Raw genomic sequence first — 9,969 nt, forward strand, 5'->3', positions numbered from 1 at the left:
TGTTCTTTCTATGTAGTGTTCCCTCAACCCCATGCTCACCCCACCAATTTCTGTGCCTAGCAGAAATCATGCTGCGTTTCCTTGATGAAGCCTTGAGTTTCCTATGGAGATGTAGGAATAGCACGATTTGGCTCATGTCAAAATACTTTGCAGTGAAGCTGCACGGAAGAGGATTCTAGGCTTCCATTTGACGTTTTCAACAATGCCTGAGTGTTACAGGACCGTCTTGCTTGTTAAAAAGCACCATATGAAAAAGGCTATTGGTTAATAAAGGAGACTTTTTACATTAGCACAGAGAGGGTGGCTTGAGACAAATTCAGTGTAACGTAGGTGTGTTTGTAAGCCATCAAAGGGACAATCTCTCTGCTGGCGACACATGTTTTCTGGTATTTTCTTTTGTTCTGAAAAAGGATGACTGGCATTCGGTAGAGTCATTCCAAAATTCACCTGGAAGGTGTCCACGTGGTGCCTTGTTTTCTCCTGACATTCTGGGCACCACGAGGAATTATTCCTGTCTTCAGCACTAGCAGGAGACTTTTCCTGAACACCTGCTCCTCTTTGGCTTTGTGGGTGTGAAGGGGTCAGAGTGACCCTGTCTTCATGGAGTTTTCAGATACCATCGGGACAGTGTGGCACGAGTGTCGGGCTCGGGTGGGATGGAGGCTTTTCCTAGAAAACAGCTGCTGATTCCTGGATGGCCCTCGACCCCTCCTCCCCCTGTTCCTCTGCGTCATGTCTGAATTAAGGTTGTTGTATCATAGCGGGGGTGTCATGTTAACTGGAAGTGTGCTTTTTTACTGCGCAGCAAGTAAATTAATGGTACATTTGTCAAGGACAGTGAGGTTTGATTTGATGAATCCAGTGGGGAAAAGTAGAAGGGGCTTGGCTGGGTGGGGATGTGTGTGATGGGAGCAGAATGGAGTAGCCATGCAGGCTGTTGAGATGGAGGGGCCGCGCCCACATTTTCATGGGGTCCATCGCTGTTTGTGCCACTAGACCTGAACCTCTGTCTCTACTTTTAACACCCGCATAGTGAGGAAGCCCGTGATGGGCCTGAGTTGTTACTTCCCATGGCCATGGCTGGGAAGTGTCCCGGACGCCTCTCCTGGCTGGTGAAGCCCTGGGCCTGGACACTGCGTTTGTCCTGAGTTGTTTCTTCTTGTGGCCATCGCTGGGAAGTGCCCCAGACTCCTCTCCTGGCTGGTGACAGTCCCGGGCCTGGACACTGGGTTCGTCCTGAGCTCTGGGAGGGGCTTGGGCTCCTCGCGCAGCAGGCACCTGCGGATCCCTTTGGACGTGAGATGTTGGCGTTCGGCTTGGAGGCCAGCGCGATCTGGGTGTGGTCAGGACCCAGCTCATCCTTTGCGGAGAGAGCACCGGCCCAGGGGCCCCTCTGAGGTGCGTATTCGTGCAGTGCCCTCACAGGATGCCCTGTCCTCGGAGGACTTCCCGCCATTCCCCTGGACCCTCAAGTGTGGGAGTCAAGTGTGTTGTGTGTGTCATGGACGGGGTTGCTGAGGACACCACGTGCCTGCTCGTGCGAAAACCTGAGGTGCTGCGTGGGCTCGTTTCCAGGGGGCCGTTAACATGGGGGCCTGTGGGTGTCTTTCCACTGGCAGGAAATAATGGGTGGCCCACGTTACCTTTTGTGTCTTTTTTTTGCCAAAAAGCCCTGATGCCAGCATGGCTGTCTAGCTATTGGAACCGCCCGCCTCAGGCTCACTGGCCCTCCTGTTTCTGGGCTGCTGCAGGGTTGTGTTGGGATAACTGTGTTAACTTCGTTTGAATTTTCTTCCTGTTCTTTTGAAATAAGTGTTGATAACTTGTGTTGCTTGTTCACCCCAGAGGCGAGGATGTCCTTTAGGCCTGGAGGAGCACAGCCCCTGCAGGAAGGTGCTGGGCCTCTGCCTCTCGTGTCATCCGCAGCCCTCATGGCACGTCTGCTCTTCACTCCTCGTGCCCACGGCCGGGGTCACGGGCCGCTCGCTCTGCTGTTTGAGATTCTAGGAAAAGGTGGTGTTTACACTGAAGGGAGATTGGGGGTGTACGGCTGATTTTAAATAGGAGGAAATGACGGTAACAGAATGAGCAATGCCTAGTACTTAGTCTCAGGCTTGAGAAATTGTGTTTTAGAAGCAAGGTATCCCCAACTCCGGTTTTCTTCAAATTAAATCTTTTAAAGAGTCCACAAATATAAAGCCTAAAACTATGCAACAGCGGGCCTAGAGCCCAAGCCACTGCCAACTCTGACTCCAAGACACCTCAGAAACTTGGTCTTCCTCCTCAGAGAACCCCCATTATTCTGCTCCTCCCTCCACACTCCCCCCTCCCCCTTCCACACTCCCCCCTCCACACTCCTCCCTCCACACTCCTCTTCCGCCGCCTCCCCTTCTTCCTTCTTCCTTCCCCTTCCCTTCTTCCTTCCCCCTCTTCCCTTCTTCCTTCCCCCTCTTCCCTTCTTCCTTCCTCCTCTTCCCTTCTTCCTTCCTCCTCTTCCCTTCTTCCTTCCTCCCCTTCCTCCTCTTCCCCCTCCGTGTCCTTGGGCATCCTCCATGGAACTCTGGTTGAAAGTCACTGGGTTTGTGGGGCCGCGCATTTGATAGACGAGCACGCTGAGGACCAGACACAAGTGACTGACTCAGACCCGCACAGAGACTGACCCAGCTCGTATGCCGTCTCCTGCCTCCCGTAACACCGGGTTGTCCATAATGGAGGAGTATCAATGATGCTGCTTCACTGATCTCCAGGGAAAACAGGTTGATAACAGGTTATAAACATGGGAACGTTTTGGAAAAGCCATCGTCCACTTGTCAGCTCCATCTCTCCTGCCCGGAAGATGTAGGGAAAACCTGCCTTGAGCCCACCCTCATCTTATAACAGGACAGAGGACAAAGAGGCAGAGACCCAAGTCCTGTCAGTGCCCTCAGGAAACCCCCCGTTTCCTCCTCATGGTGGAAGTGGAAACCATCCCGCTGGACTAGATCTTCACGGGAAGCCCCTCCACCCCGAAAGCAAGGAATCTGGTTTGAGCACACACCATTCTTAGTGCCATCACTTTCTGTAGCTGAATCCTGCATACGTGGCCCTTTGATCTTGCTAGTCCGGTGTTACTGGGTCCTGGCAGTTTCTGTGGACTGATGGCAGGTGTTTACCGTTGTGTTTAGAGAGGAGAATAGAACTTTATTGTGTCAAAATCAGATGATAACCATTGCCATGTGATTCCTTGGGTTGGTTGGGGTGGGGGGTGCTCAACGCTTTTCCTGAGGGCTAAGTTCTAGTTTGAGACCGTCTCACTTTGTTCCCCAAGCTGGAGTGCAGCGGTGCGATCTTGGCTCACTGCAACCTCCGCCTCCTGGGTTCAAGCAGTTCTCCCTGCCTCAGCCTCCCAAGTAGCTGGGATTATAGGTGTGAGTCACCACGCTTGGCTAATTACAAAAATGTTTAATACAGGCTGGGTTTTGCCATATTGTCCAGCGTGGTCTCAAACTCCTTGTCTCAAGTGATCGGCCCACCTTGGCCTCCTAAAATGCTGGGATTACAGGCTTGAACCCCTGTGCCCGGCCCGATCCTGACATCTTTTAAAGCTGACTTCATGTGCCAAAAGCCAGTCTATGTTTGAAAATCAGTCTTGGAGAGCCTAGGAGGAGACGGATAAGCTTCAGCTAGATAAATCACTATACATACGTTAAAAATACGGACCAAAATCTGCCCCAAATGTTAACTCTTCTGCTTTGCGTTTTATATCCCTTTATGGTTATTCTTTCAGTATTAAGATTTTTAAAGATTCTTTTGATAATTATGGACAAATTACAATTAAAACTCAGCTGTAGTTGTAACACTTTAAAGAACTAATTGGATGACATTATTTTTCCCAGAGGCATTTTGGATTGTTACATAATTAATGTTTATCTCTTTGTCAGAAGTCTTTTTTTTTTTCCAGAACAGTAACCTGAAAAGATATTTTTCTTTGCATTAAGTGCTATTTCACTGTGTGACAATCAATTTTTGAATGTGAGAACAAGATCATCGTGTATTTTTGGGATAATTCTTGCTTAATAGTGATAATGCTAAATGTTAAAATTATGGAAAAATTCGTTTCTTTGAAAATTACTATTTGCCTGCTCACCAGGTGGGAGCTGATGAGAACATGGGTGTAAAAATTAAATTGTATTTAGCTTGTATAAAAGAAGTTAAAAAAAAAATAAAGCTTTTTTTTGGTTTGTGCTACTACTGAAGTTGCTTAGCTGTGAAAATGAGGTTATTGCAGGCACCTGGAATTTTATCTCCTTCACTTCTACAATGGGAAGCAATTATCGAACAAGCACAGGAATCTGACTTTCTGACATTGAGACTCCTAGGTATCAAGTCCCGTGGAAGAGTTGGTGATTACGTGAGCGTTGGCATTGATGTGGGCACCCTCCAAGCCGGATGCAGGCAGCAGGGAAGGGTAGAGCAGGCCCCTCAGGAGCCATGAGAAAATCAAGTGTTGGCAGCAGTGGTGAGGGTTGATGTCAGGGGCCAGGAGGAGGTGGCGAAGGGAGCATGTGCCTCAAGGCAAACCTGGAAACCCCGGTCCCTGCAGTGAGGTCTGGTCTACAGGGGACGTGGACGGCCACGTGGCGAGGCCCACAGACAGCCTGGACTTGGCTGCCTCAGAACTCTGGTGGACGTTGCAAACGGCCCCACAGGGTTGCAGTGCACATTCCTCGGACAGAGAGAAGACGCTTGTAACTGTTCCCGGCACGAAGCCACAGCCCTGTGAACAGTGGCCACTGCTGTTGTGACTGAGTGCTGTCCAAGTCGGGGCATTTGCACTGCTCAGTTCACTTAATTGGGCCAGGAATGGGTTTGCCCTGCCTTCAACAAGCTTGACGCATTGAACGAGGACTCAGTCAATAAAGTACTTTGTAAATACACTCTCCCGGCTAGAGTGAGCAAAACCCAGGGAGCGAGTGGTTCTTCAGTATTGGACAGGTGTTTGTGGTGGGGCCAGCTGTGGAGAGCGAATGTGACCAGGAAGCCTCTGTTCCCCCGGAGGTGGCCAGCGTTTCTGTTACACGTGCCGTAGGCAGAAGGGGGACACTGCTGGGAAACTTGCCCATGTTGCTGTTTTCTGATTGGAAATTCAAGGTTTCTGAGCATCCTACATCAAATTTGTACATTGCTGAGACTGTACACATTTCAACACTTGTTTTTTCCAGCTTTTCAGATCCATACAACCTGGCATTTGGCTGTGGCTTCCAGGACAGGCTTGATGCAGAGTGAAGTCCTCTCCTCACTGTCAATGTTTGCAGATGTCTTTTTGTATAAACTTGGTATTTCTTGAGAGTCTCAATTAGGCTTTTACTTAACTAGACTTTTCAAATTGCCATGAACATAACTCTACCAGTTACAATCGTGAGCTAACATGGGTTTTTGGTTTTACTTTGATGAATGTTTAACATTTGCATGCTGGAAGTGTGGGTGGAGGTCATTTATCTGCTTTTCATTTCCTTCTTGGTTATACTTAGTGACTTTCAGGTAAGGTGTGGAAAGCGTGGTACAGGGTGAATTCCAGGTTGCAGTGTGGCGCGGTGGAGGAGAGGCGGGGCTGCAGTGTGCACAGTGGATGAGAGTAAAGAGATTTCCATCCTCGAGGGAAACACACAACAAACAATTTAAAAAACTGATCGTCTAGCTTGCATGAGGTCCAACAAATTCAGTTTGCAAAGTTTAACTTCCAAGTTAACTTAGTAACTTTTCCCCTAAGTCATTAATTTAGTAGCTTATGTTAAAAAATATGTTTTGTCTAAAGCAAGTCATAAATTCTAAAATGAATGACTAAACATGTAATAATTTAGGCATACAGCACCTGAAGGGAAAACTGCCAGTATGCTAAAGTATTGGATACAGATGCTTAAAAAATATAATGTAGCATTCTTACAATGCATGTGCTTTTAGCATGTAACTTGGTGAGTAGTTTTGAGCTATATTTGTAGGAATGTGTGTCTTGAATACTTTAGGGCACCACTGCAGATGTGTGCGTGAGAGGTACAGATACTGAATGTTCTTCTCCCTTCCCATAAATGAAAAACATTAGCTCCCTTCATTTTTACTTTCATTTTTATTTTTTATTTATTAATTTATTTTTGAGACGGAGTCTGACTCTGTTGCCCAGGCTGGAGTACAGTGGCCGGATCTCAGCTCACTACAAGCTCTGCCTTCCGGGTTTATGCCATTCTCCTGCCTCAACCTACCGGTAGCTGGGACTACAGGTGCCCACCATCTCGCCCAGCTAGTTTTTTATATTTTTTGGTAGAGATGGGGTTTCACCATGTTAGCCAGGATGGTCTCGAGCTCCTGACCTCGTGATCCGCCCTTCTCTGCCTCCCAAAGTGCTGGGATTTCAGGCTTGAGCCATCACGCCTAGCCTATTTTTATTTTTGAAGTGGACTCTCGCTATTGTTGCCCAGGCTGGAGTGCAGTGGTGCAATCTCAGCCCACTGCAACTTCCGCCTCCCGGGTTGAAGTGATTCTCCTGCCTCAGCCTCCCCAGTAGCTGGGATCACAGGCACCCACCACCATGCCCAGCTAATTTTTGTATTTTTATTAGAGATGAGGTTTTGCCATATTGGCCAGGCTGGCCTCAAACTCTTGACCTCAGGTGATCTGCCCACCCCGACCTCTCAAAGTGCTGGGATTACAGGTGTGAGCCACCGCGCCCGGCAAGCTCCCTTCTATGATTATTTATACAGTTGTTTTTTCTTTTTGTTTTTTTGAGACGGTGTCTCACTCTGTCGTCCAAGATGGAGTGCAGTGATGCAAATCTTGGCTGACTGCAGCCTTCACCTCCTGGGCTCAGGTGATCCTCCCACCTCAGCTTCCTGAGTAGCTGGGACTAGACACATGTCACCAAGCCCATCTTTTTTTTTTTTTTTTTTTTTTTTTGGTATTTTTAGTAGAGACAGGGTCTTGCCATGTTTTCCAGGTTGGTCTCGACCTCCTGGGCTCAAGCAATCTGCCCGCCTCAGCCTCCTAAACTGCTGGGATTACAGGCGTGAGCACCACATCTGGCCCATTTTTTTTTTCCTTCCAGGATTAGGAGTCGACTTTCAGAAAACCCTTCAACTTTGCAAGCTTAATTTTCCATAAAAATATTCCTCTACGATAAAAGCAAGACACAAACAAAGAAGTATGTGTGGACTGCAGTTAAAAATTTTCAACACAACATAGCTTAGGAAGGTTGACATTGACAAAGAGCAGGAGGCCCGTTCAGTGCCTTCTAGGCAGTGGGAATGGTGGTCTGTGGGCGACCCTAACATGTGCCGCGTCCTGAGACGTGATCGTGGTGGTCACGCTTTTACAAGGGCGTCCCGGGAGTACCAGAGGCTCTTGTTCTGCAGTCGGCCAGCCAGGCAGCAGCTGCTGGAGAAGGAACAAACAGTAAAAGACAGATGTACACGGAGTTATTGTGGCAGAGAGGTTAAAACCAGGCTCAGTTTGTTCTTACAGTTTTAAAAAACTAATAATGAAATCCTTAAATATATTCAAGATTTCAAAGCAGCTGTGGGTGTGTCTGTGTCTGTAGCTCCTGTTCCGGTGCTTCCTGCGAAGAGAGCTCAGAGACACCACCTTTCTTAATGAGGTGACAGGGCCTGGAGAGGTGTGAACCCTGTGGTGGGGGGGGGGTGACTGACCAGGGGGGAGGCTGGGTCAGCGTGGGGATCCACCCCCACTCCACGTTCCTGTAAGAAATCCACAGTTCTAAGTTTTTATGATATGGGTAAAATGAACCTGGAAGAGGGGTTATTTTTTAAGGAGTGAGTGCCATGCTCTTTTTTCCTCATACTTTTCTGTGTTTAAGCAGCATTTAAGGATAAGGCACTAGTAGCATGTTGTTTTGGAAACAATGTTGTTGGTTATTTTACGTTGAATCTGACATTAACGTTGCCTGGTAACAGAAGTTTTTCTTTAACAACATGGGACTCTGTTGAATCTGTTGCCTCATTGGCTGAGCCGTCTGAAATCAATGCGGTGGCAGCTGAAGAGGCCTCTTCCCCTTGGAGGAAGCCGCTGGATTGGCAGGAGGCACCGCCCTTGATTGAGGGAGTGAGGCGGGTTTGCAGGGACCCCACGCGGCCCCTGCGGCTCTTTCCTGCCCCCTGCTGGCTGGCCAAGCAGCCTCGCGACAGTGTGCTCATTGTGAATGTTCACTGGGGCAGGCCAAGGCTTTTGTTCCAGAAACACTGACTTCAGAAACGGCCGGCCATATGTGTTGAGTATGGCAAGAAAGACTTAAGTGTGGCTTAAACCTCTTGAACAAAGCAAGTTGATGTTTCAAATGCATCTCGAAGGCTAATGACTTTGCTATGGTCAATATTCAGGAGAAAAGAGGGTTTGATGAAATAGAAAGACAGGAGTGGCAAGTGACGTGCTTGTGCCCCGTATGACTAAGCGATGTCCTGGCCGTTCCACACCACGGCCTCTGAGCAGCCAGCCTGCAGATAGTGGGTCAATTTAGATATCCCTGATCTCTGCAGAGCTTTGATCAGGTAGCCCAGGAGCAGATAGACACAAACGCTGACTGGAAACCCTGGCACACGGAGGCACTGGAAACAGCAAGCTGCTATTAACATCATAGTGAGAGGCAATCGCCTGCTCTCTTAGGGGTGTCAGCTTCTTTTGCTTCTAGACGTTCATCTGCGTTACAATACAGTTTTGCTCAGTTTATCCCCATTACTCCGCTGTCTTCGCTGTTAAAGACTCAGCCAGCACTTAGCTATGACACTGCAGGAATTTGACTGTGCGGCTGACCAGGCCTACCTGGCTTGGCTGTAAAGCAGGCGAGAGCTTTCCGGAAGGCAGTGACGAGAACCCGAGGCAGGAAAGAGCGTTGCTGGTCCACATACGGCAGTGCACCTGCAGCAGAGCATGTACGTGCACGTTCAGGCTAAACAAGTGTAGGAGAGTAGAAAACCACCTATGATTAGTCACTTAAAATGCCACACACCCAACCCTTGAGACCCTAGCACATAGAGTAGTAGTGGTATTGGAGACTTGAGGTGTGCTGAAGTCTGATTTTCTCACTTAACTTTTCCAGCAGCGTTTTCCTCATCTCTAAGCTGGGGCTAACAACTGCCCTGCATAGATTTGTGCATGGAACCGTGCGTGTAAAGTGGGGTAGCCCCCAGGACCTAGGAAGGACTCGTGGTCAGTGTCGGTGGTCATGCGTGCTGTACGGGTCCCCCAGGAGGACCATTGCTACAGATAACTCCCTCCGTTTAATGTCACTGAATGTAAAAGGTGGGAGCTTGGCTTCTGATGTGTCTGGTTTGCTGCAGGCCGCGCTGCACCCCGTGGTTCCTGAGCCCTGGGCTGAAGTACGCCCTGCTGCATCGCCTGTGCCGCTTTTGCTGTGCAACGAGAGCTCCTGCCCTGGGAAACTTCCTCGCGCCTGACAAGCACCACAGGCTGCAGCAAGACCTGTGGGAAGCGTGGGCTGGGAGGAGCCCGCCATGGCCCTGTCGTCTCCAGGCTAGGAGCGACTTTGTGGGGTTTGTCGGCCCTTCTCTCAGGTGTCCTGTATCTCATGGATTAGCTGGCGAGCCCTGTCAGATGCCTCTCTCCTGTCTGGAGGTGCACTCTCCAAAACGCTGCCTGCCACCCGGATCTCCTGGCGCAGAGTGAGGCCACATCTGCAGACCTTACCGCACAGAGTCCGAAGGCATTCGGCAAGAAGGGGAGTGGGCTGCATGTGAGTTCTCACTGGAGAAACCGGCTCTGCTCCCTACTCTGATTTTGGGGTGCCAGATGTTCAGACCTGCTGTGTCTATCGGGCACCATGGCAGGGTGGTGGGAGTGGGGGCGGGGAGAAGCGCGGATGGATCCAGGGAAGGACTTAGTTGAATGCCAGCTGCTCACATACTTCTTGCTGGTCTTGGACAAGCTCCCTCGTTTCTCTGGGCTTCCGTTTGATTGTAACACTAGGAC

At 49.3% G+C, this 9,969-nt stretch overlaps 1 long non-coding RNA gene across 1 annotated transcript; it reads right to left on the reverse strand.

Moving 5' to 3' along the window:
• Positions 1 to 7,174: 7,174 nt before the first annotated feature.
• LOC114676078 (uncharacterized) lies at positions 7,175 to 9,349 on the reverse strand. The gene is made up of 2 exons (XR_003726915.2): positions 8,803 to 9,349; positions 7,175 to 7,404 (listed from the first exon to the last, which is right to left on the reverse strand). It is a non-coding gene; the product is annotated as an uncharacterized LOC114676078 (long non-coding RNA).
• Positions 9,350 to 9,969: the final 620 nt, after the last annotated feature.

This window comes from Macaca mulatta, chromosome 13 (genome assembly GCF_049350105.2).
Source record: "Macaca mulatta isolate MMU2019108-1 chromosome 13, T2T-MMU8v2.0, whole genome shotgun sequence".
Classification (NCBI taxonomy): domain Eukaryota; kingdom Metazoa; phylum Chordata; class Mammalia; order Primates; family Cercopithecidae; genus Macaca; species Macaca mulatta.